Source organism: Chrysemys picta, chromosome 1, assembly GCF_011386835.1.
Source record: "Chrysemys picta bellii isolate R12L10 chromosome 1, ASM1138683v2, whole genome shotgun sequence".
Lineage (NCBI taxonomy): Eukaryota > Metazoa > Chordata > Testudines > Emydidae > Chrysemys > Chrysemys picta.
The window spans coordinates 236,388,316-236,413,453 of record NC_088791.1 but is presented as its reverse complement, the minus strand read 5'-3'; the positions used below and the strand labels follow the sequence as shown (position 1 = coordinate 236,413,453).

Here is a 25,138-nt window from a genome sequence, read left to right as displayed (position 1 = left end):
GTGGCTGGTCACATGGCTTTCCTCTGTTTTCTATATTGCATTAAAAGAGGCTAACATACATTGAATACTTTGCGCATGTTACTTTCCCATGTGAGCAATTTCTGTTTTAGCCACAAAGATACTACCTGACTATGAATGGGAAGGGAGGTGGGGTCTATGGGGCAGTCTCTCTATTGAGACACATTCCATGCTAAGGAAAGAGTTTTGGAACTCCTGGTTTAGAACCTTATGGAATCCTCCGTGATCCACTGTCTCGTTGATCAAACTCCAACTTTTAATCATGCCAGAAGCTGTTTATTTCCCTCTAAAACTTGCAACCCGAATGGCAAGACTCAGTTTGGACCCTTTCCCAAAGTGAAACCTGCAGGACTCGCGCAGCCGTAATTGCAGCACGGCTCTTTGGTTGGCCTTGTCATCGGCAGAGTCCTTCTCACTGTGAATGAGAACAAATAAGTGCTGTGAAGTCTTTAGCCCCATTCTAAAAAATAACGATCTTGGAGGAGTGGACAGTTTCACTGAGTGAAAAAAGTAGATTGCCTACGACACTTGGCAAATGTTAGACTCTCCCCAAAATTGCCATTTTTATAAAGTTTTTTGGATTTGTCTCCTCCCATCTCCCTGTTTGTCCTGCTGCGCCAACTTAACCTCCCTTTTGCCTTTTTCCCTGTACCATTCCAGAGCCTTATCCAAAGCACTTCATAATCCTATGCTGCCTGCTTTTTTCCTGTCAACCTACCTACCTATTCGTTCTTCCCCCTCCCAAGTGTGTCTGTTCTCTAATAATCTTGCCTAGTTTGTCTTTGCAGCCCTTCTCTTGTATCATCCTCTCTTGCCCTTCTATCTGCCCTTCTTTACCATCTGTTTTCTCCCTTCATTTCACTCTCCTATTGCCATATTAGCATCGTACCAATCACTCTTCTCTTCCACAACACTGCTAAGCAATTCCTGCCTAGTGCCTGTTCTCTCAAGCAATTTGCCTTCCTGTCTCTACAATTCCTTTTTAAACTACGCGGCCACTACTAAGCCCCACCACTCCACTAACCTCCTTCCTCTTCCTCAGGAATACTGTAACCTTCTCCCTTCCAAGACCGCTTTTTAGACCCAACTGTCCTCTGCCTTCAGGCTTGCTTTCTTGATGTATTAACCAGGAATCCCACTGCTTAGACTACCTCCTTGCTAATAACATTGGCCTCTCTTGCCTGACTGAGAGACTTGGTTCTCAAGCTCTGACCTCTTCTCCTGTTCTGCCTGTCATTTTTCAGAAAAATCAAATAGCTAATTATCATACCACTCACCTCAGTTTATATTTTATCTTATTCTGAGCCCTCCTTTCACCAGTCGGCCTGACTGGCTAGTATCTAGGCTGCCTTAGCACATAAACTTATTCCTCAGGATTTCATCACCTCTCTTGACCTCCTTCCTGTTTGGTCTCATAAATGGAGATTACAGCACATGTATCCTCTGATTCTCTTTGATATTTTTGTTAATTCTGTTTAATAGTTCTCCAACCCAGACCAAGGGAGTGTATGGCAGATGGCATTCAAAATTCTGAAGTATAAAGTCTCAGACCTTTGCTGAAACATTTTTAATGACAAACTTTTATAAAAGAAGTGCATATTTTTCTTTCTCCTTTTTTTAACACCTATATTGCAGATTGTTACTAGGTATTGATTTGGCACATCTGGCTAATAGGTTTGAGTAGGCTTTTAAATAAGTATCATCAAACTTATTAAACTCAAAATGTGGCCCTACCCTGTTGTTTTCCTAACTATTTGCAAAGTTCATCTAATTATTTCTGTGGGTTAAAAAATGATTGTGTCTTTCCTTTAAGACTCCATAATTGCTGATATTTCTCACACAGATGAAGTTTTGGATTCTGTGTTTTGTAAAAAGGTTGAGCGGGGGTTTGTACTTTTTTTTTTCTTTTTTTAAATTGTGTCTGCAATTATATCATTAAGTTTTTTTGGGTGGGAGAGAAAGGGTGAGGCGGAAAAAATGTGTAATAAATACATTGGCAAATCCTGCTGAGTTGATGGCTAAAGCATAATCTATAGAAATAAATTCTTAGCTCACTCACGTAATAGTTGGCTGCAAGTGGGACTCTTTGAATTGGTGTTAGAGCAGTATTTGTAACATTTCAATCTATTGTACGCTTCCTAAAAAGGCAGGCTGTCTAAGAATGCTGCAAAAAAGATGCTGGCTGCTGTGAGGGCCTTGTTTGTTTTTTAAACCAGATAAAAATATCACTCCTTAAAAATGATATGATGTGAGAGTAGCTTAGCTGTTCTTCCTTTCATTTCAATGTTGCGTCAGTTTCCTTTTTCATCATAACCACAGTTGTTAGACTGAACTACAATCTGTGTATTTTCAGAGTCTTCTCACAGGCCTAGGTGGAGACCATAGAAAAGTTTCTTTAAACAGGCTGGTATTTTTTTGATTGGTTGTTACATGGCTGTGCATGGTGATGGCAAAGGGAGCTGCACTCTGACTCAGACACTTCCTCGATGCTTATCCACTTGTAGCTTCCTAGCTGAATAGTGTAGGAGTGTTGCAGCCTGTATGAGATAACAGACAGAGAGCAGAGTAGTTTAATGGTTCTGGAGCAAAATTTGGGGAAGAATGTATTGTGAGAACCTCTTTGTTAGACCTGTCATTCTTATAGAACACATGACGGCTTTCGTCATCTTTCCTCTTACTCAGTATGGTGTTTTTGCAAGCATCTGTTTGGGCTTGATGAATCTGACAATTGACAAGAAGAATGTGTCCATATTCCATTTGAGAAGGCCCTTCTTGTTGGTTTAGTGACTAATGTCTTTGCAGAGTTATTCTTTCCTAAGAAAAGATAACAGAGAATGAATGATATTTTGGAGCAAGGTGAGGAAGACGTCTTGACTAGATCATCCCTGTATTATTGTGCCTTAATTCCCACTTCCCCAGACTTACACAAGGGATCTTGCACCCACGTTCATCTCTTTTTCAATAACTCTTCCTTAAGGATTTCTGAAATCACTTCCTGAGTGTTACCAAAATCTATGGCTAGCAAAGGCACTTTAGACATACCTTTGTAAGAATGTGAGTGGCTGTATCTGATTATACACTACAGTAGTAAGGGTTGTCACCTAAAGATAATGATCCATAAGGAAACTGAACAACCACAATGACATCCTACAAATGAAAGGTCATGGTGACTGTGAGGTGTTCCTCCCCCCTTGTGGTGCTGCCTAGAACTTGGGTACCACTGAGCCCCCCGACCCACCAGCCTGGGCTCCCTCCCACACTGTACTGCTATGACAAGTTGCTAAGGTCTCCAAACTTCTTGTTTCAATCAGCATACATACAGGTAGGGACACACCCAGATGTTGTAACTTGCAGACAGGCTTTCTGACCAGTCCCTGCATGGGAAGGCTATACAGCTAGGGCACTTACCAGCTTCTCAGGCTCACACCCCTCTCTGTAGGGTAAACCCAAAATTATACCGTCTTGCGCTGCACAGGAAATTGTACAGCGTAAGTTAATGAAATTCACCCCCTACCTCAATGTGGAGGAAGATATGCAACAGCTATTTGCCCCCAGTTATGATTCCCACACACTGGTTTTAGACAAAACAAAAACAAGTTAATTAACCACAAAAGATAGTTTTTAAGTGATTATAAGGGATAGCAAACAGATCAAAGCAGATTACCTAGCAAATAAAACAAAAACACAATCTAAGCTTAATATACTAAAGAAATTGGATATGGATAGCAAATTCTCACCCTAAATGATGATTTAAGCAGTTTGCAGCGATTCTTGGGGCCAGCTGCCCTTGCTTGCATCTTAAAACCCCAGGTATTCTTCTCACAGGCTAGAAATCCCTCTGGCCTGGGTTCAGCCCTTCTCCCCAGTTCAGTTCTTGTTTCTCAAGCATTTTCAAGCATCTCTTTTGGGAGGGAGTCAGAAGAAGAGCCCCGATGATGTCACTCCCCTGCCTAAAATAGCTTTTGCATATGGCGGGAACCCTTTGTCTCCAGCTTTAGTTCCCACGCCTTTCAGTGGAAAAACACTAGTTTACTATGAAGAATATGGGGCGTAATGCCACAGTGACATTCCTGACATTCTGACTAGCTCTTTGCAGCTATACCAGGTGGACAACATAGTATTGGTAACATCTTGTTAAAACAAACCTAAACTAGTTTAGAACCAGTTTTGTAGGATGTGGGTGGTGAATTAGTAGTTCTTTTTGTTCCCAAAGGTACGTATTATTGAGCAATTACCTTGTATCCTCTTGACAGAAAGATGTCCCAGTGTTAGAGCAATAGTTTAGGACTCAGGAGCCCTAGTTCAATTCTCTGCTCTGCTACAAACTTCCTGTGTGACCATGGAGAAGTCACTTAGGGAACTGAGCCACAGAGACACTATCTGCAAAATGGGAATAACATCACTTCCCTACCTCACAGCAGTGTTGTGGTTTAAGTGAGTGAGGTGCTCAGATACTAAGGTACTGGGGACCCTGTAAGTACCAAAGACAGGTAGAATTTAGAGAAGATGGAACTAGTGGAACAGAGTGAATGAAAACCACAAATTACTTCACTTTAATTTAAAGGACTGCTGTAAACATTCTCATTGGCCTGGGTTGGTGGAACTAAGCCAAAGTTTACAGGTAGTGCTATTGTGATTTTCCTGCAGAGTTGGGATGGTTTGGTGGATAAAATAATAGTAGGGAGCTTTTCAGCATTTCATCTACCTTGCCTCATAGGATTGAATTGATGGGAATTTAGAGGTGGAAAAGACCTATTAAAGTAACCTAATCCCTGCCGCTGTCAGTGTAGGATTGTTTCTCTACACTATATAGTCTTATTGTTTTCTCCCATTCAAATGTAAGCATCCCAGACAATGAGGCCTCCATCGCTTTGGAAAACAAAAATAATGTAGCGATGGAACCACTTACATATTTTGTTTTAATCAAGAAAAATATTAAAATGGGTTGTTCCAATGTGAAGGTTTTGAAATGGTTTGTTTTTACTCTGAAGTGTCATCTTTTATTTATCTTGCTATTTTCTTATCCTACTGTTATCTGGTCTGTTTCAGTTGATTGCTGAATGACTGGGCCTAAGGTTGCCCTTCCTATGGACAAATACACATGGCACATGAGATCAGGATTTGTAGGAGCCACATTAACAATGCTGAGGTGACACTTTTTGTCTAGTGAAGTCTGTTCCCCCCCCGCTTCCCCCGTTTAAATTTGCATGGCCTAATTTTGGAAAAAATCCCAAATGATCTAAAATCAATTACGGTTTGAATGTCAATCTTTAGATTAATCATGAAGGAATTAGTTTTCTTTATTAATTATTTTTAATAAGCTTTCCCTCCTCAAGCTCATACAGGGCTGATACTGATACCCCTTATGCAAATTGCTTAGTACCTTACTCTGAACGGAGTCCAATGATTTCAATGGGACTAATTTGAGGAGTAGGTTACTACTACTCAGCATGAGTAAGGGTGGGTGAATCTGGTCCACTTTTAGTAACAGAAGTATTTACTATCTTGCAGATAATGTTCTGATTGACTGAATCATGAGTTGCTTTTTGAGAGGGGAACTAATTGACTAGAGCGAGAGAGAAACCTGTTCTTTAATACTTTTGAGTCTCATAATTTTAAAATCTGTTACTAGCCAAGCCAACAGACATTTAAGGCCAAATCCTGAAACTTTTCTCTCATTAGTCAATGGGATTGTTTGGCTGGTAAGGTACTAACCAACATGCGTAAGAGTAGCAGAACTGGGCTCTTAGATAGGTCCTAAGCAGGTATTGTTAGGCAGATAGTAGTGTTGGTTTGCGGCAGGTTAACTTGCAACAGAATGCGAATGAGTTTGGATGGAATTGCTTATCAGAAAGAAAACTGGGAAGCCATTTTTGTATTCTCTGAAAAATATAGTTTTTAAAAACAAGGCCTGGTATTCTGTGGTGTGTATTGTGTAAGTGTGGCCAAAAAAGACAAGTAAGTTTGATAATACGTTATCATGAAAAGACAAAGAAAAATATCATTACATTTGGTTCTTTTTTCCCCAGTTTGATTTACACAAGGCAGAAAGTGCACTTAAAGCAAACAATACAGTATCTGCGTATACTTTTTCGAGCATGAACAATGGTGCATTCTCTGGCAAATGAAGAACCTAACAATCAATGTATAACACAAAATAGCATAAGATTTACAAGTCCTGCATTGTGAGCACACAAGAAACTTGACCCAGAGAATGTATAGTGTTCACTGAATGAACAGAACTGGTGTATGTAAACAATTCAGAAGAGCATAGCATTGTTCAACAGTATATGGAATTGTGATGTTCAAGACACACAATAGCATGTCATTGCCTCAAAATGAATTCACTCTTGGGGTTGACTTTCACTTTTGTTAGGATTCACAGATTAATATAGCTTTTCAGTTGAAATAGTTGTGCAATTGTTGAAGATTTCATCAGAAAAGATTCATTGGACACAATGGTCAGAGAAAGAGGTAGAGAGAAGCAATCAATCATAGTAGATAAAAATAAGCATGCTTTGTTTTGAACTTTGCATGCATCACACGCATTTAAGGAAATGTCCTTTCATCTAGAACAAGCTAGAACACAATTATTTGTTGAAGGAAGTTGGGAAGGCCAGGCATGGTTTTCAGAGGTGCTGCCTCTGTTATCCAAAGCTATGATTTCAGGTTACCAACATCTTCAAAACCATGAAGCCTTTAGGATAGGGTCAGGGCCTTCAAAGTCTTTCTGTTGACTTTAGTGTGAACTAGATCAGGCCCTAACAGAGGAAATTAATAAAAAGGCAGATTTGGTGTAAACACATTGTATGATGCTAATTGAAAAAGTTTCATAGCATGGTTATCCGAATTAATACATTATCAAGGTCTTATTCACTTTCCCTATGTAGACGAGACATGGACAGATATTAGCATTAAAGAACATGGAAATGGGTAGATACATGTGGACCAAGCTGATGCCATACAGCCAGCCCTTGTCAGACTTGCAATCAAGTATGTTCTGGGGAACCGTACCCTTCCTCTGGGCGACCCTTCACACGCAGCTAATGTTAGTTTATTTCTGAGCAGCAGTCATTAAGCTATTTGCCTCATCTGCTAAGAATAAAGCATAAGAAAAAAATCTTCCTGCCAAAACCCAAAATTATGATTTAGGTTGTATTTTTCTTAGCATCTAACAGTTGTTACATTAGGTTCATGAATGGGTTTAAACATATTTCAGAGTTTACTTCAGCTTTAGAGGCTCTATTCGTATGATGCTTGTTTTCAGCCAAATGCAGATTGAAAATTAGCTATGAAAACATGTTGATGTTAGTAGTCGAACATATTATGTTATGTTCCAGAAGCACCTAAAGGCCCCGATTGGGGAACAGGGCTCCATTGTGTTATGCATGTAACACACACATATAATAATAATATAATTAATAAAGACAGTGCCTTTCCCAAAAAACGTACTACCTACACATGTGTACATTTAACATCGAAGAGCTAGTTTACAACTAAGGGACAAAAAAGCCCCAAATACCTTGACTACCATGGACTAATGTAGGAGTCCTAACAAGAGGAGAACCCATGCAGACAGCACCTGCTTTGGTAGGGTGGAAGTAGCAGGCATGCAGTTTCCACTTACTCTTGTGTACCTACACCCAGTATCAGGCTTGTACTGTAGGTGTAAGGAAGTTATTACTCTTCTTTACTACCTTGTGCGGGTGTGCAGCCCAAGTCACAATCTGACCCTGAGTGTTAAAGTTCTTTTTAAAAGCACTTTTGACCAACACGTTATGTGGACATTTTATAGGTCTGGAAAGCTTTGAAAAACTTTATCTTCTTATATAATTTTAAATGTGTGCTGAGAACTTACAAATACATGTAGAATGCCTGGGTCTTCCAAACTTGTATGTTACAAAAATAGAGTTTAAAAAACCCTTTTCTTTGTTCCTTTTCCAGGGTGGTTTTGTTTCTTTTTCTTACCAGAAACCTGTATAGGAACAGGATAATTGAGTCTGGCCCACTACTGCATTTTTAAAGGACTACAAGGAGCAGCAAAGATACAAAAGTTACAAGGGAACGGTGTGGACAGAAATATATGTCAGGACATGGAATGCAGTTCAGACAAAGCTATCTGCGCCGGCTGCTTATTGCCTACCTGGAATCAGAGTCTGTTTCACAGTCACAGGTTAGTTGTCACAGGATTGGTTTTAGATCGGCAATGAGCTGCAGGAGCAAATGAGTTTTGTCTGAAACGCATTCCGTGTCTTGACATATTGTCTGTCCATACAGCACCATTGTACCATTTGTATCTTTGTCACTCACTATATAGTCCTTTTACAATTCAGTGAAGTCGCTCTTGAAGCGGAATGGACTTTCCTGGGATGTTAATAGAGAGCATAAAAAGAAAATGGGTGATTATGTCACATAAATGCTTTTTCACCAAAGAGGCAAAAGTACATCGCTCTAAGATCTGTGTACTGTATGTTCTGGCTTATTGACACTATTGTCTCTTTTCAGTGTAGGATAATTATAGCTTTGAATTATTTTAGGGAAATAAAATATTTAAAAAATGGGTCACAGCAAGGAGACAGCCCTATTACCACTGAAAGGTGACCTCTTCCTGGCAATGGATATAGGCCCTATCTCAGTCCCCATCGTACTCAGCCTCTTTGCAGCTTTTAACAGAGCTGACCACAAGGTTCTGCTGACACACCCATGTGACAGAGCTAAAATTAAATGCAACCACTACAATAACTCCAGTCATTCATCTCCACCAATCCCCAGAGTGCGGTGATAGGTAACTACTGCTCCACCCCAAGAACCCTTACATGGAGAGTTCCTCCAGGATCTGTTCTGCAGCTCCTCCTCTTCAATGTCTACACTTGACCACTTGGAGAGGAGGTTAGATGCCACAGACTCCATTCCCAAAAATACTCCCAGCTGTATATTTAATTTTCCACAGAAGCAACCAGCACAATCACAAGCGTATCACAGTGTCCGCAAAAGATAATCACCTGAAAGAGGAGCACTTGGCTGAAACTGAACAAAAGGATTGATGGTCTTGTAAGACTCTTGTTGCTAAGACCCTGGACACTGGGGATCTCATTTAAATTTGTGGCTCTGCTACACATTTCCTGCGTGACCTTGAGCAAGTCACTTCACCTCTCGGGTTCTGAGTTCCCCATCTGCAAATGGGATAATAATACTTCTTTTCTCTCTCTCTTTGTCTCATATATACTGAATGATAAGCTCTTTGGGGCAGGTTCTCTCTTACATTTTATATGTACGGTGCCTAGCACAGCGTGGTCCTGATCTCTGGTAGGGCCTCTTGGTGCTACTGTAACACAACTAACAACAATAAAGACAAGATCAATATGAGCCTGGTCAGAGGGGAAGACTGTTTTCCTCTTTTATCGAAGGCATCTGTTCACCCTTATCAAAGTACTGCAAAGCCTTGGGGTTCTGTTCTGTTCTGTAAAGCCTGGACAACCAGGTAGAATCAGAGGCAAAAAAAACCTTGTCCACCTTTTGCTTATTAGGAAGTTTTTCCTTTTCCTCCTGATCAAGGATCTGGCTACAGTGACGCATGTATTCATCACTTCCAGGCTGTGTTACTGAAACTTGCTGTATCTAGGGCAAAAGGAGGACATAGTGCAGAGGCTCCAGCTGGTGCATGATGTGGCTGCATGGCAGGAGAGTTCACTGTTGCTTCTTTCACTGGTTCCCAGTCTGCTTCCATTGCCAGATTAAGGCTTTGGTTCTGATCTTCAAGACACCAATGGGTCACGATCCAGCTCCATCAATGGCTGCATCTCCCAGCAAGAAAGCTGCACTTTTCTGAGACACTGCAACTAAGAAAACCCAGGATGAAGCCCATAAGAACTGGAGTATTCTCAGTGGAGCGGATTTGACATGGAATGAGCTTCCAGGGCAGATCAGATTAATCCAGACTGTGACAGCCTTCAGAGTATCCTGCAAGACTGTTCTCTTTGGCAGAGCATTCCCACCATATTCAGCAGGATGATGGTTTAAAAAAATTAGTTATTCCCAATTGAGAGCCTCTTTTAGACAGGGAGAGGGGAAGAATATTGTGTTCTACTAGGGACTTCGCTATGTGGATTTCATTTGCTTAGGAAGTGCTTAGGTACTACAATCGTGAGTCCTATAGAAGGTTTTTAGATTTTGTAATTCTGAAAGATAAAAGGAAAAGGATAAGTATCTCAGTCTGATATGTGAAAGTGCCTTCTTTACAGAATCTTTCATTAGAGGCACCTCAGTCTTACTACCCCACTTGTAGATTCCATTTGAATTCATGATTCACAGAGGCCTGGTAGTCACTTATCAAAATGCAATAGCTTTCTTTCCAGCACAAACCTTTCTGTGCTGCATTGCCTCGGCCCAAATATGACATTTCAGTTGGAAAAAGAAAGCTATCAAAGCTTGATGGGGCTCACAGGGATTCACTTTCAGAATAACTCCAAAAAACAGGGCAGGAATTTACAGCTCTCCTAGGATGTACTCATCCCTTGCAATAACAATAGTTGTAGGGGAAAAAATCTTTCTAAATGGAATTGTTTTTCATGAGGCATCAGCTGCTCTAAAACTCCTTGTTTATACCTTGCCAATGGCCACACCTTCAAGAATCCAATAATTCTTGAGTGTGTTGACATGGAGGCAACATGATTTATACCCATAGTGCCATACAAATGTTCGTCTATGGGGTATGTAGTGGACTGTGCATCTGAAGGCATGATGGAGAAAAGTATATAACATGGAGATAGTTAATGTTTGTGTATGTGGCACTGCCATGAAACAGTATATCGAAACACACTGTTATGAGATACCCTAGAACGAAAGTGCCTGTGTATTCTAAGCTGTTTTAAATAGGGTTACTGTATGTCCGTTTTTTCCCGGACATGTCCAGCTTTTTGGTAATCAAACCCCCGTCCGGGGGGGAATTGCCAAAAAGCCGAACATATCTGGGAAAATACCGGCCGGGCACTTCCTCTCCCGCGGCTGCTCTGCTCCTCCCCTGACTCTTCGGCTCTGTTTAAGAGCCGAGCTGCCCAAGCGCTACCGGCTTCGGGCAGCCCCCTTGCCTCTGGACCCCAGCTGCCGGCCGGGCACTTCCCCTCCCGGGCTCCAGCTGCTCTGCTCCGGCGGCACAGGGTCCGGAGGCAAGGGGGCTGCCCGAAGCCGGTAGCGCTCGGGCAGCTCGGCTCTTAAATAAAGCCGAAGAGTCGGGAGGAGCACAGCAGCCGGAGCCTGGGAGGGGAAGTGTCTAACTAAACAGTGAAAAACAATTGGCTTCTTAAGAGCAACCACAGCAGAGTTTCAGTGAAATAAATTTGATTTCTTTGTATTGTTTCATCCTTTTAAATTTTTGCTAGTGGTTCCCTAAAATGATTCCCCTACAACCATGTGCAAATCTGAATTTTAATTCTAGCATTCATTAATATGCACCCTTGCCTATTACTTCACGTATTCTGAATGTAGATTCATTTTTCACTAACCTCCCAGAATGTTCTGGACCTTTGTAGAATCTTGTTGAACTTTCCAGACTTTCTGAACAAAATTTTCCTTGAACCTCCTAGAATGTTGTCAGCCAGGCCCTTGCGGGTATATAAGGGGCGGTGTGTTGTCAGTCGTCAGTCAGTCAGACGAACAAAATGAAGTAAAGTGAGATCCCAGCTGCGATACTGTGAACCTTGTCTTATTGTGTATTTGTGTTTTAAGACTTAAAGAGACTAAGTAGTGATTAATAAAGGACATATTTAATGAGATGCCAGAGATACCTATCAAACCCCTATCTATGCAACAATATAAAAGAAATACTGTTACTACTTTTGTCATGCTTAACATGTAATGTTTGATGACTTTCTAAGACTGCAGAACATAGATTTTTGCTATTTTATCACTTAAAAATGCCATTGTCCAATCTTTAGATCTCTCTGATGTTGTGCTTCAGTTCACAAGGGCAAATGCAAGAAAAGTGACCTTTTGAACTAAAGGGCTGGGGTTAACGTTCTAAGGCTGTCACCTACTGTAACACTATTTAATACTGGTCCACCCAATGTTGGTGGACAGTTCAATTTCTTGATGTTAGTACATTTCAGTTATTCTTAAAATTTAAAAGTTTCTATAAGCTTAGACGACATGCTTTTTTGTATTTGCTTATATATGGCATGAATAAATACAGATTTACAGATCCTAGCTTGCAAATGTATTGTCTTACATGACATGGATAAGTAATGCATGCAAATCATGCGTCACAGTTGTGAAGTGGGCTACAAATGCAATAAAAATCACGTATACAAAAATTTAACAAATGGAAGCGGGGCACTGAAGACGCTCCTTGCCTGGCACACTATTTGGTCTAGGGCCAGCACTGTTGGGACTATCCTAGTGACCCCTATTGGCTCTTTTGATTGTGGAGTCTTGAGGATGGTGTTCAGTCTGACCTCTGCGTATAGCTGTGCCAGGAGGGAGAAAAGTGTTGCTGTTGGAGATCTCATGATGCTCCTTGTTGAGAAGCAACAGTGGTCTTAGTAGCAGGACAAGAGGACTGGTTTAAAGAGAGGGAAAAATATAACTTGTGATGAACATAATAGGTCAACGACTCATGCGCCCTTCTGTGGCTTATCTGTAATTGCCAGAGGGTGGTGAAGAGTAGCAGTGGGCAAAGGCTGGTGCCATTTCCTTCTCCCCGAAACTGTTTTTTTTTTTTTTTTTTTTTTTTTTTTTAAGAGGAGGCAGAAGGGGAAAGCTTTCAAACATTATTTCAGCTTTTCCTTGTTTTCCCTACCATAGCTTCCCCATCACATCTCCATATTGCGGCATGTGTTGCTCTCTCTCTAGGTGCTCAGATGCTCTATACTCAGAGACGTTTGCAGTTACTTTGGGATAATCATAATCTGTCTCATTGTCCATTCAACATATACAGCAAGTGTAAGTGCAAATGCTCTTTCTCATCGAAGGGTAGATTTCCACAAAAGGGAGCCCGGTGGAAACCAACACCACCGTCTTCTTCTGCACTGCTCGCAGCCGTCGGATGCTCCAATAGCCACGTTGGTGAAATAGGTTTGACTCAGTTCTTTGTGAGCAGAGAGGAAGGACAGTGTTACTGAACTGAAATTCAGTGTATTAAAGATGTTAATGTGTTGGTGTGGTTGAGTGTCGTGTTTAGTGGGGTGAGTCTTGTAGACTGGTATTGTGTTGGATGTGATTGTTTCTTTATATCACGATTTCCTTAGCGTTTGCACTGTTGTAAGGAAATGCACCATGTTTTCTTGGTCATACAAGCTTTTCTTAGTCTTTTCTTGTGGTTTTTGCTTTGGGCGTTACTTCTTCAGTGAGAAGCCTCAGTGGAAATCTATCTGTCTGGGTGATATCCAGTCAGATGTTTACTGAGTTTGGGGGAAGATCATCTGATGTAAATGCTTTGACAGAAACCAAATGCCTTTTTTCTAAACTATCTAGGATGTTTATATAAAAGGACTGATACACAGATCTGTGAGTTTTAATGGCACCGTTATCTTAGCCAGCAGCTTCTGCTGTAAAGAATAGCCGTCCTACCAAGAAAAGATAAATCCAAATATGAAAGGTTTTGATAACGCTGTTCTAGTTGTCCCATAGTTCTTTGTTACTTTGTTCTATTGAGCTGCAAGCTGCCCAGAAGGATGTGTCCAACTGTGTTTTGAAGGAGGAGAGCTTCAGCACTCTGACTGCCCTGGTGTAATATGCCAATTCAGAAGTAAATTGGTAACTAAGTTTATGGAAATGTGGACCTCCTCATTATTATGTGTATGCAACTGTTGCCTTTTAAAAAATGTACTCTTTCCAGGGTGAAATTCACCAGCATAAGGCCCTCTGTGCTGCTTAAGTCCTGCCTTGGGGCTACACAGGTGGAGCACAGGTCAAGGTCCTCTGATCCTCTAGAGTGCTGCAGAAAGTGTTTCTGTGCCAGCTCCACAAGGAGGGCAGTGATGGGGGCAGGCTGCAGGAAGGGCCAGGGGACTGGTCCGTTCTTGGATTGTGTCACCCCAACACCCACACATGTAGGTAAAGTGGCTGGAGTACAAGGGGGTTGTGGGCGCAGCACCATAACCTCAAGTCCTGGTCCCAGGCTGGGGAGGTAGGCTTGCCCATAGATTCTATGGTGATTGATGCATTGGTAATATCTAGATAAATGTATAGAAATATATAAATAAATCAAATGTTTTTTACCCCGCCCCCATCTACTTTCCCCTTGGCACTTTGCCATGTAGAAGCATGACAGATTGGGCTAATGTAGAGGAAGGAAATTCACCCCAATTAAATTTTCTGCGTTTAGGAAATTCCTGTGGGCTGCTTGAATTTCCCCCCAGTCTACATCTTTGTTACTGGTCTGAGCTCAAGAGTTTTGTGTTGAGACTTTTGCCAGGATTATACATTCAATTGCTGTAGTATTAGATACTTGCACAGTTTGGCAAGGTTGCAGCAACCTTTTACATTTAAAATAAAAATAATGTTTCTGGTGAGGAGACAAGTGGCTTCCTGGATTTGCAGTTAATAACTAACTATGCTGAATTGATATAGTAAATGTACGCAGAGGGAAATGAAGCTGTTAACACCTCTTGTGAAAGAAGCAGCATAGAGCTGGTGTGTGTGTGTGTGTGTGTATATATATATATATATATATATATATAGTGTGTGTGTGAGAAACACTGTAACTTAAACTCCTCCTGCAGCTCTGCATCTGCTATGAGTCGCTGAGATGACTCACGTTGTCAGTGTTCACTTTAGCTAGAATTCAGATGGAGCAGCTCTGGCAGTAGAAGAAGCAGACTGATATTGATTACCTGCTGCAGGAGACAATTGTGCCAAGATATTTCTGCAGGCATGGCTGAAACTCGGGAGGCTCTGCTGAGCAAGATCAGTTTATGTTCGTAATTTTTTTTTTAAAAGGTAAGAATGTTTGTTTTTCCTTAGAGGGAGAGAGATGGGAAAAGGGAGATGAATAGCTTGGGAAGGTTGAATTTCCTATGCGTTGCTTTTCCTCCGAGGATGCTGATCCTTGCAGCCTTCTTATTGCTGAGCATCATCTTTGCTGCTTGAAATGTCATACAGAGAATCATATGGCTAATGGGTGGTACATGCGCTACAAAACAAACTAATGATATACTCTAGTGCATCCTATGTTATGTAATGCATGGCAGCCATGTTAAGGATAGAGGACCTCTTTCAAAGGAGCAGAGCTGTTAGGTATTAGGGCAATGAGAGTTATTACACAGTACTCTGTTCATTATTTGGAAAGCACTCCTGTTCAAGTTCATGCATTAAAACCAAATTTGCCAACTTCTGAATTTGTGCAGTTCCAGAATCAAAAACAGCCTTGCCAGGATCACTGTAATAATGATTTAAATTTGAAATCACATCATTAGTTTACCCTGCATGTTAAGGTTGTGCATGTATGATGCTGGGTGTGACCTGTACCTTACTGCCTCAATGTAAATGTTGCTTAGGTTAACTCCGTTGCTTGAAGTACTTAAAACGGTATCTCCTGCTGCTGCTTTTTTCCCTTTGTTGTGCCCCCAAATAACACACGTTTAGAATATATACTGCTCTAATTGTTATCTGCAAAGAACAGTACATGTGCTAGTCAATTCCTCAGGCGCAGAAGCTTGACTTTCTTTAGCTTACATTTCAAAAGTGATGAAAGTCGTGTTTTTGTAAGTTGGCATTCGCTATAAAAAGTACAGTTTTTGTATCATACCAAAATTGCTAATAATCCTCAGGTGGAATCCTACTAAGTTTTGAGTCTTTGCTGTACTCCTCATAACTGATTACTGTATTTCATCAGTTTTGGTCTAGAATAGTGTCCTTCCTTTCACAAGTCCTCCTATTAATCTTTCCTTTTCAGCTGCAGTCATGTGTTAAACTTCGTTTTATGCTTTTGGCATATATCTTTGTATATTTTGGATTTAGAAGGCACTTGTCTGTTAGGTTGCACCTTACAATTAAGTTGGTAATTGCTCTTAATAACCTATTGCAGCCTGGTCATCTGTTGTGTTACACTGTTAATCTCAGAAAGAAGGTGGCTTAGAAAGCTGGCCGCTGGCTGACTCACTTTTGACTACAAGAGAGCTTCATTAATCTCCATACTTTATAATTTGTACCAGAGGGACACATGTTCCTCATTTCTCAAAGATTTACTAGCAGAGAGGGCTCTGTAATGAGGTCTCACACCACTAAGATGCACTTCTTTTTACGAAAGATACCAGGCCTTATTTGCTTGTGAACTATGAAGCATTAAAACCAATGTAAATTACAATTTTCAGAATTGTGCTACCTTGTCCCTGGGTTTTTTTCTGAGTGATTAATTACTTGCGAATTTACAAAACGTACTGATTCACAATGGTTTTCTGTCATTGCTGTGAATTAGAGAGGTTCTAATTTGTTTCCTATCGCTTTATGAGAGGTGAGCCTAACGTCTTTACCTCAGTCATTGTGCTTGTAGTAGTCTTAGACCGCAGGTGCCATTGGAGTTAAAAAGTTGTAGCATGAGAATGGTCTTTAGAAAGTTCAGCTCTTGGCTCTCCTTCTCCCAGAGCAGATTTTCAGTCAATGAGTAATTTCATTGTTTAGGTATGTAAAACCTATGTCTACATCTCTCTCTCTATGTAATATTATGGAGGCAAACTATGGTTGCTTCCTAGATTCTCCTGTGATGGAACCTTAACAGTGTCTACTACACAAAGGGAAGGGTATCTGAACTGACTGAAATAAGGAAAACATTCCTCAAACCTCTCTGCATTTTTGGAGGGTGTATGTGTGCGCGCATGTGTGTACGTGCACTTAGTTTTGACTATGTGTATGATGAGTGTGTAGAATGTGTATTCTGTCTCGTACCAATCTGTAAACTGAGTAAGAGAAAAAAAAATAGTATCCTTTTAAGGACTTCAGTGGGAGTTGTACAGTCTTTGCAATACTGCAATTGAGAGAGACAGTTAAATTATTAGTAGTTAACATTTTCAAAACAAATTAAATTAACATATTTAGTTAAAATGACAATAGCTGCCCTGAATGCAGCCTCTCTTCACTCTGCTTTTGTTCACAACCCACTCTTGCTTTCTGTGACCTCAGAAGAGCAACCACTGCAGTGCAACAGAGTGCTATGTTAACTCCAGAGATGCTGGTTATCTTGTGTCTCTCTCAACTCAGGGTTTGGATTAATACGCCGACATGGAAAAGGACATCAATTTTAAAAGAGAAAAACTTAAAAAAAAAAATCCCCCCCACTTTGTAGTTTACCTGGGCAATTTGGGCTGGATTCACAAAAGGATTTAGGCACTTAACTGCCGCTTTATGTGCCTAAATCCCAGAATCAGACACCACTGGGATTCGCAGCCCCCATGCTCATCTGCCGCTGAAGCATATAGGCACCTAAACTCATTTGGTGCCTACATTTTTGCAGTAAAAGTTCCCTAGATGTCTGTTACTGCCTCTGCGCATGCACCCTGCAAGCCTCACACCAGGGGTTCAAATGTCTAAGCTCCACAGCGATTCACAAACCTCGTAACTCACCTGTGGGGCCCAATCCGGTAACTCAGCTGCTGCATTGGGTGAGCTTACACAAACTGGTTGGGTTTGTGTGTGAGAGGAAGAGGAGGACGACCACCTCCCTTATAACTTTTAGCCAAGTAGTTGGGATACTTACCTGGGATGTCAGGAGACCCCCACTTCAAGTCCCCCCTCTGCCTGAAGGGGATAAAGGATTTGAGTAGGAATCTGCCACCCCTTATGTGAGTGTCTTAACCACTAAATTATGGGATATTCTCAGGTGGGGCTCCCTCAGTATCTCCTGTTGAAGCTATTGTACTATAGATAAGTCATTTAAAAAGTAATTGGAGCAGGGGGGCTAGTGAGTGTTCTCATCACCATGCTACAGGGTCATTTTTATGCTCCCTTGCTCTCCCAATGACTCTCTCATTACTTATTCTCGCTCCCACCACGTGGGGTGGTGGAGGGGGGTGAGAAATAGTTTGCACAGAAAACATGGGTGATATCCTTGTGAGTAAACTGAAAAACTAGGAGGGGGAGCAAGGAGAAAATAGAAGCATCTTGCACCAAACTTAAATTCCTGAATTCTTTGACACCTGACATTGTGAGAAGCACCTGCCGTGTATCCCCTACAGTAGCTCCCTCAGGTACTTTGGAACGTCTGTAATCATGCCCAGGCTTTCTAAAGAGATTGGTTAAGATCCTTGAGGAACATTAGTCCTGTTACTGAAATGAAATTACTATCTTTTTTTTTTTTTCAAAATGCGGGGGAGGGTAGTGATTGACTTATTTTAGAAACAAATTTTCTGTGATACTTTACTTTTTTAAATGAATGTCTCTGCGGTCCACTAAATAAAACTAAATAATCATATCTGTCTTAAATAGTCCTGTGGCTCAAAACAGCCATGCTATTTTTGTTTTTAACTCAAAATTGTTGTGGGGGGACGAAAAGAGGGAATTGGTTTAGTAGATTTAGACACACGGTTGGTTTTTTTTGGGGGGGGGGCGGGAGGTGTTAGAGGTAAACAACTGGAAATTGGGTGTTTGTCATGGAAATGAAATTCCTGAACTTGAGCAGCCCAACCTGGTGTTTGTAATTCTGAACCATTTCATTTGTTAAAAATCTAATTTTCTTTCTAATTGACTAATTAGTCATGGTGTCAAGCTATAGAAAGCTAAATTAACTGCTTTATGGTCACTTATTTCATGGAGAGGCAGAAGTATTTGCTTTGTTTCTATAGTTTTTCCTGGTCTCCAGATAAAGTCACCTGTTTGGATTAGAACTGTTCCCTGGGCTTTAAAAGAAGGGGGGAAAGGCCAGTAAAGCTTGGTCTCTCTTTGCTCCCCAGCGTATTCAGGAAGGACCCAAGTCATCACTGCCCTAAGGCTCCTTTGTGCTGACATAGCGGAAAGGGGTCATAAAACAGGTGTAAACACCCCATCCCCACCCCCCCAGTGAAGATTAGCAGCATAGCGGACCTCTCTGCCAGGTACTGAAGTAGTTCTGCCCTCTGTGTGCTCCCACTCCAGAAGTCCCCTGTGTAGGAAGTGTTATGGGGGCATGCTAAGGATGGGAGAAAGCATTGCCAGGGCAAATCTGTGCCTATTCCCTGACTGAATAAGGTCCACAGTGCCATGGGAGCAGGGGTACAAGCTTGGTCAACCCTCAAGGACTGAGCCGCTGCTGATCTAGCCTTTTATAGCCTAAGCCACCTCATAGCCAGCACAGGGATGAATCTGGCTCAGTGTGCTCTGTTTAAATGAGGTTGGGGCTTCAGGTCATGCCATGCTATTTCTGTGCTGAATACCCCCTACAGTCAAGTAGAATGCAGAAGTCTGGGATTAGTTTAGTTTTCATTTTGGTTTTGCATTTCATCTTTTAATGCAGCAGAGCACCTCTTGCATATGCTGTTCAGGCTTCAAAGGATGGCAGTGAAGTGGTAAAGTACTGAGTCACATGTGGTTGGGGAGTGACCTTGTGTGTGTACTTTAAAAAATGGCACTTAATCCTTAAATCAGATTATTTTCTGGGTAGTATTTAGCAATGCCACAGGGTTGATTGTAGAAATGTTACAGGTAAAAGTGAACTAAGGAACATATAAACTTCCATGAATTAGTTGGGAAATGACTCGGATTATAAAATACCCCTGGCTATAGGAATTACTTTTCAACACCCGGGCTTTTAGGTGGCATTAAATAGTCTGCAACAGGGGTAGGCAACCTATGGCACACGTGCCGAAGGCACCACACGAGCTGATTTTCAGTGGCACTCACACTGCCCGGGTCCTGGACACCAGTCCGGGGGGGCTCTGCATTTTAATTTAATTTTAAATGAAGCTTCTTAAACATTTTAAAAACCTAATTTACTTTACCTACAACAATAGTTTAGTTATATATTATAGACTTATAGAAAGAGACCTTCTAAAAACATTAATATGTATTACTGCCACGCGAAACCTTAAATCAGAGTGAATAAATGAAGACTCGGCACACCACTTCTGAAAGGTTGCCGACCCCTGGTCTGCAACAAGAATAAATTCCTATGTGATAGATGACAAATGTATTTTAATCCTGAGCTTCCTAAACTATAACATGCTCCAAAATATTTCTTCTGTAATGTTTCAGGCTCTTAGGTATCTGACTTTAATCCCAAAAGTCATATTATTCACTAGTAGCAATGTTATTCCCTGGAAAAGACATAGAATAATAATAGCAAGATAGTTTTGTACTGATTTTTCTATTTCCTAAAGGTTTGGTCAGAAGAATTATATTGAGCTGTGTATGTTCAATGAGAAGGAGTCTTCTTAAATGATTCAAAGCCTGGAAGTAAGTGTGTGTGTGTGTGTGTGTGTGTGTGTATTGGTGGTGATAATGAGGAATTGCTGTTTTATTAGTGTTCTATTATTCGATTAATATTAATTAGATTTTTCTATTTTAAAGTGAATCTTATAGAATCTGTTGCATATATAACTTATAAAGTTGAGGCAATAAATGCTCAATCCTGAGTGTTGGTGATTTAAGGTCCCACTCAAATAAATGGGAGATTCATGTGCATAATAGGAGTTTAGCTCCCATAGTGGTGTCTACACTACAAATTTCTGTAGTTGTTTTCCTGTGCTGGTGCAGCTCCATTGGTGGAAGTAGTCCTGTGGAAGGCACAGATGTTTTTACTATTGTTGTGTTGTTGTACAGAGAAAAATGTATACAGAGAAATGCTTACTGTTTCCCCAGTGCAGATGCAGCCAAGGGGACATGTAATCTAGACTCTCAGAAAGGCAATGCTTTCAAAAAACAAATGGTGAAACCAGATGGAGTTCAACGTCTTATGTATCCTCAACTGCATTTCTATGGAGTCTACAGTTCAGATGGCAAAGCTTGTTTATAAAATAAAAGATGGTGGGGCCAAACAGGAGGTTTACTCTATAAACGACTGAGTTCAAGGAAATTGTGCTATCAGTTTAAATAGTAAATGGACAGTGGTATGTATGGAAAGTGGCCAATATTAGAATTTGTAATACAGCATGAGTAGGGTGACCAGATAGCAATTGTGAAAAAACGGGACGGGGGTGGGGGTAATAGGCGCCTATATAAGAAAAAGTCCCACAAAACAGGACTGTCCCTTTAAAAACAGGACATCTGGTCACCCTAAGCATGAGTAACATCTGTTGCCTAAAGGGTATTTCCTCTGCTTCCCTGAGTGACGTATCATTGTGGAGAAATAAATTAAGTAATGTTTCAGCACTAACTAGGATACAGCAATGATTTGCCTTAAAATTTTTCATGTGAGTAGAGCATTCTTGAAAAACTTGGTGGGAAATCAACAGATTTATAACAACTTCTGTTTATAGAGCTCATCTTTTCCCAAAGAATCCCAAAGTGCTTTATAGACTTGATTGATTGTGCAAACTATTTATATACAATATATCTATATGGTTTTTCCCAACACTAAAGGAAACTGTGAAATGTAGTGGCTGCTTAAAAGCACATGTAATGCTACAATTTGAGTGAAGAATTCTGTACCCAATTGAAGCTTAGGGGGTGCATAAAATTAGAGTCCATGGGCAGTGGGTACTGTAGTGACTCTGATGGAAGTAAGCCACCTATTAAATCACCAACGTCATTTCTTGAAGCACTTAGGGGTCTTACTTGGAGTCTTCCCATCCAAGTATTGTGCCAGCTAAATCTTATTTGTATTGTGAGCACTGATAGTGCCTCTACTTGAGGTACCACGGCTATATCTATCATAGTGCACCATTTTCTCAAATGAGAAATGGTGTGAATTATTTTTTCCTGTTTTTTCCAATGTTTTGTTTAACCCTATTACTGTTTAATACATTTACACCATTTACCTTGTCTGTCTTTTACCTGTATTTGTCACTGCTGCTGTGCAGTGAGTAGGTGTTTTCAGAGAACTATCCATGGAGACTCCAGATCTCGTTCTTGGGTGGTAATAGCTCATTTAGAACTCATCATTGGAAAAAATAATCCCAACTATACCAATACCATGTGCATTACTTTGCATTTATCAGAGTTTAATTTCATCTACCATTTTGTTGCCCAGTCACCCCGTTTTGTGAGATCCATCTGGAACTCCTCACGGCCTGCTTTGGACTTAACTATCTTGAATAATTTTGTATTGTCTGCAAACTTTGCCACTTCACTATTCATCCCTTTTCCCACATCATTAATGAATATCACAGGTCCCAGTACAGATCCTTGAAGGACCCCGCTGTTCACCTGTCTCCATTGTGAAAACTGACTGTTTATTCCTACCCTTGGTTTCCTATCCTTTAACCCAGTGTTTCCCAAACTTGGGACGCCGCTTGTGTAGGAAAAGTCCCTGGCGCGCTGGGCTGGTTTGTTTACCTGCCGCATCCGCAGGTCCGGCCAATCGCGGCTCCCACTGGCCGCGGTTCGTTGTTCCAGGCCAATGGGAGCTGCTGGAAGCGGCGCAGGCCGAGGGACGTACAGGCCGCCGCTTCCAGCAGCTCCCATTGGCCTGGAGCAGCGAACCGTGGCCAGTGGGAGCTGCGATCGGGTGGACCTGCGGACGCAGCAGGTAAACAAACCGGCGCAGCCTGCCAGGGGCTTTCCCTACACAAATGGCATCCCAAGTTTGGGAAACAGTGCTTTAACCAGGTACTGATCCATGAGAGGACCTTCCCTCTTATCCCATGGCTACTTAATGTACATTACTTCCCTTGTATCCCATGGTAACTTAGTCTACATTAGACCCCATTACTTTTAATGCCTTTGAAATAATTAAAACTTTCAATGAAAGATGGTTTATAGCTAGATGTTTTTGTGTGTTCGCTGTGTTTTATGCTCAAATTTTAAGATCAGTTGTGTCCATTGGAGAAAAAACAGATTTATTCTGCAGTTGCTTCTCATGCTTCTCCGTATAGTGAGACTGAACAGGATGGTAGTTGGTTACGTTTACTTTCACTCTCTGTATGCTCTTTGTCAAAAGACTATAGACAAAGCCCCTGGAGCTCAGGGGCTCTTTGTTGCAGAAGTACGATGCTTTGTGACAAATTTTGGTAAACAATGCAGCAGAAAGGGGGAGTTTTAACTGAAAAATAAATACATCAAATACAAATATTCAGAAGATGGAAACCTCTTTTTCCTCTCACAGGCTTCCTGGGGAGGTAATGTACACTTTTGGCTTGATCTGCATTAGTGCTTGTTAACCAGGATCTCTAAAACTGACTTAATAAGGGGAGATAGAAGTATATGGATGAGATGTCATAGAACATTGCAGCCAAGTTTTGACAGATTTCTGTCACCAGGACTGAATTTCCCATTATTACAGAAAGTGAGAGCCCTGTTTATAAAACACATCTATTTTTGTGTGTGTTGGTGTCCTCTAATTCAGAATGTGCTTCTCCCTCCCACCTGTGAGTCAGGCAGATGTGACCCATCCTCATTCAGAATTTTCTCACTCTTCATGTTCTCCTCAAGTCACTCCCTCCCTTCTCCAGTCTATCTCATGATGTCACTCTGTATTACTGAGTCACTGGGCTGGACCATAGTATACATCTGTGATGACAAAACAGAACCTTCCTTTAACATTTAAAAGAGAACACAAGGGCAGGATCTGCTCATAAAGGGCAGGATCTGCTCATACAGAGCAACATGCAAGATTGGGGCCTTATTTTGTAATCTTATTTCCAACGATTCTTAATGTACAGCCATCACTGTACACTTGGCATATGACTGAGTTGTGGAGGTGTGCAAGTGTAACCTTTGGGTGGGCTAGAGTTCACTTCATTTCCCATCTCCTGTGCCTTTAAAAAAAAAAAAGTCCCATAGACAGTAGCTGGAGACCCAGAGTTCAGTGTCTAAGGATTTTCAGCAAGGATTGCACAGGGTCAATTTCCCCACATTCAAGTCCCAAAAGGAACTAAAGAAATGAATTTAATTAAATAGCTTTATAAAATCTTATGATAAAGAAACAAATAATAATATAATAATCTACTTTTTACAGCATGACATGGCTATTTTATAATCCACAGACATTACCTTCACAGTTGTACATAAATAAAGAAAACACATTAAAATCTGAACAGTTCAGTCCCCACAGAAACAGTGAGAAGAAACGGAAAGTTCCCAGAAGCTTAAGTTTTGTTCACCAAGGTCTCAGTTAGTCTTTGATCACCAAATCTATACAGTCTGCTGAGTCTAAAACAACATCTTCCCTCCACTTGCTTGTAGGGATCTTCAGTTGGAATCCAGGCAGACTCTTCCTCTGCTGAAATCACACTAACCAGTCAGCTAACTGATTAACCAACCACTCAGTTATGTGTATAGATTTAAAAAAAACCTGTTATAAGAAAATACAAAACTGAGAATAGCAAAATAAAAACGACTCTTTCCTCATTACTACTTGTAAAGAAAAGTTGGTGACTCAGACTAGTTGAGACAATTTAACTAGAACAGTTTGGCTAAAATCAAAACAACATTCAAAGCATACAATTAAAATAGAAATTATTTTTCTCTCCCAATTGCCCCTTGCTATAATTAGCATTGCCCATGCTTTCCTGTTAGAGGGTTAACAACATCACTAATCTGCTGCAAAGTGCTTCAGAGTTGGGGACAACAGCCTGCTTCCTGCTCTTGGGCTCAGCTTCTCCAAACTCACACCTGGCCTTCTGGGAAGCAGCTGCCCAGACTGATTGCCCTCATGGAGTCTGACCCCAGCAACAGGGAACCTATTGGAGCAGACCCAAAACTACCACACCCAATTCCAGAAGCTTCTGGATGTGGAGTGCTTAATCCGCCTAGCAACAGTGACCCAGACACAACTCACTCCTACCTCTCCCCAATGGGTCTCTTAAAGAGATATCTCCCTATTAGGCACATGGGTTACACAAGTATTTACTGGGAGGAGCTACCATAGTCATGTGTTTTCTCTCATCTCAAAATACACAAAAGGGGAGCTGAAATGGATTTTAGTGCAGCTAAAGTACAAGTGTTGTATTTAACGCAAGTGAGAATGAAATCATTCTGTGGGAGTTGGACCAAGAAAATGTTTTCTCTGCTTTTTTCTAAATGCATGTTTTGATGTAATTGTGATATTGTCTAGAATAAA

The 25,138-nt window shown here is 41.0% G+C and overlaps 1 protein-coding gene across 38 annotated transcripts in view; it reads left to right on the top strand.

The window, feature by feature from the left end:
- Window positions 1-25,138, top strand: part of INPP4A (inositol polyphosphate-4-phosphatase type I A) — a 192,388-nt gene that overhangs the window by 39,770 nt on the left and 127,480 nt on the right. For 2 of the 38 annotated variants that reach the window (XM_065591358.1, XM_065591502.1), the window contains exon 1: window positions 14,800-14,952. The exons of 32 other annotated variants lie outside the window; for them this stretch is intronic. The gene's annotated coding sequence lies outside the window, so the exon portion shown is untranslated. Of the gene's footprint in view, window positions 1-14,703; window positions 14,953-25,138 lie in introns of those variants that run through there. 4 more of the 38 variants (XM_065591494.1, XM_065591467.1, XM_065591440.1 and 1 more) reach the window with 4 other exon arrangements.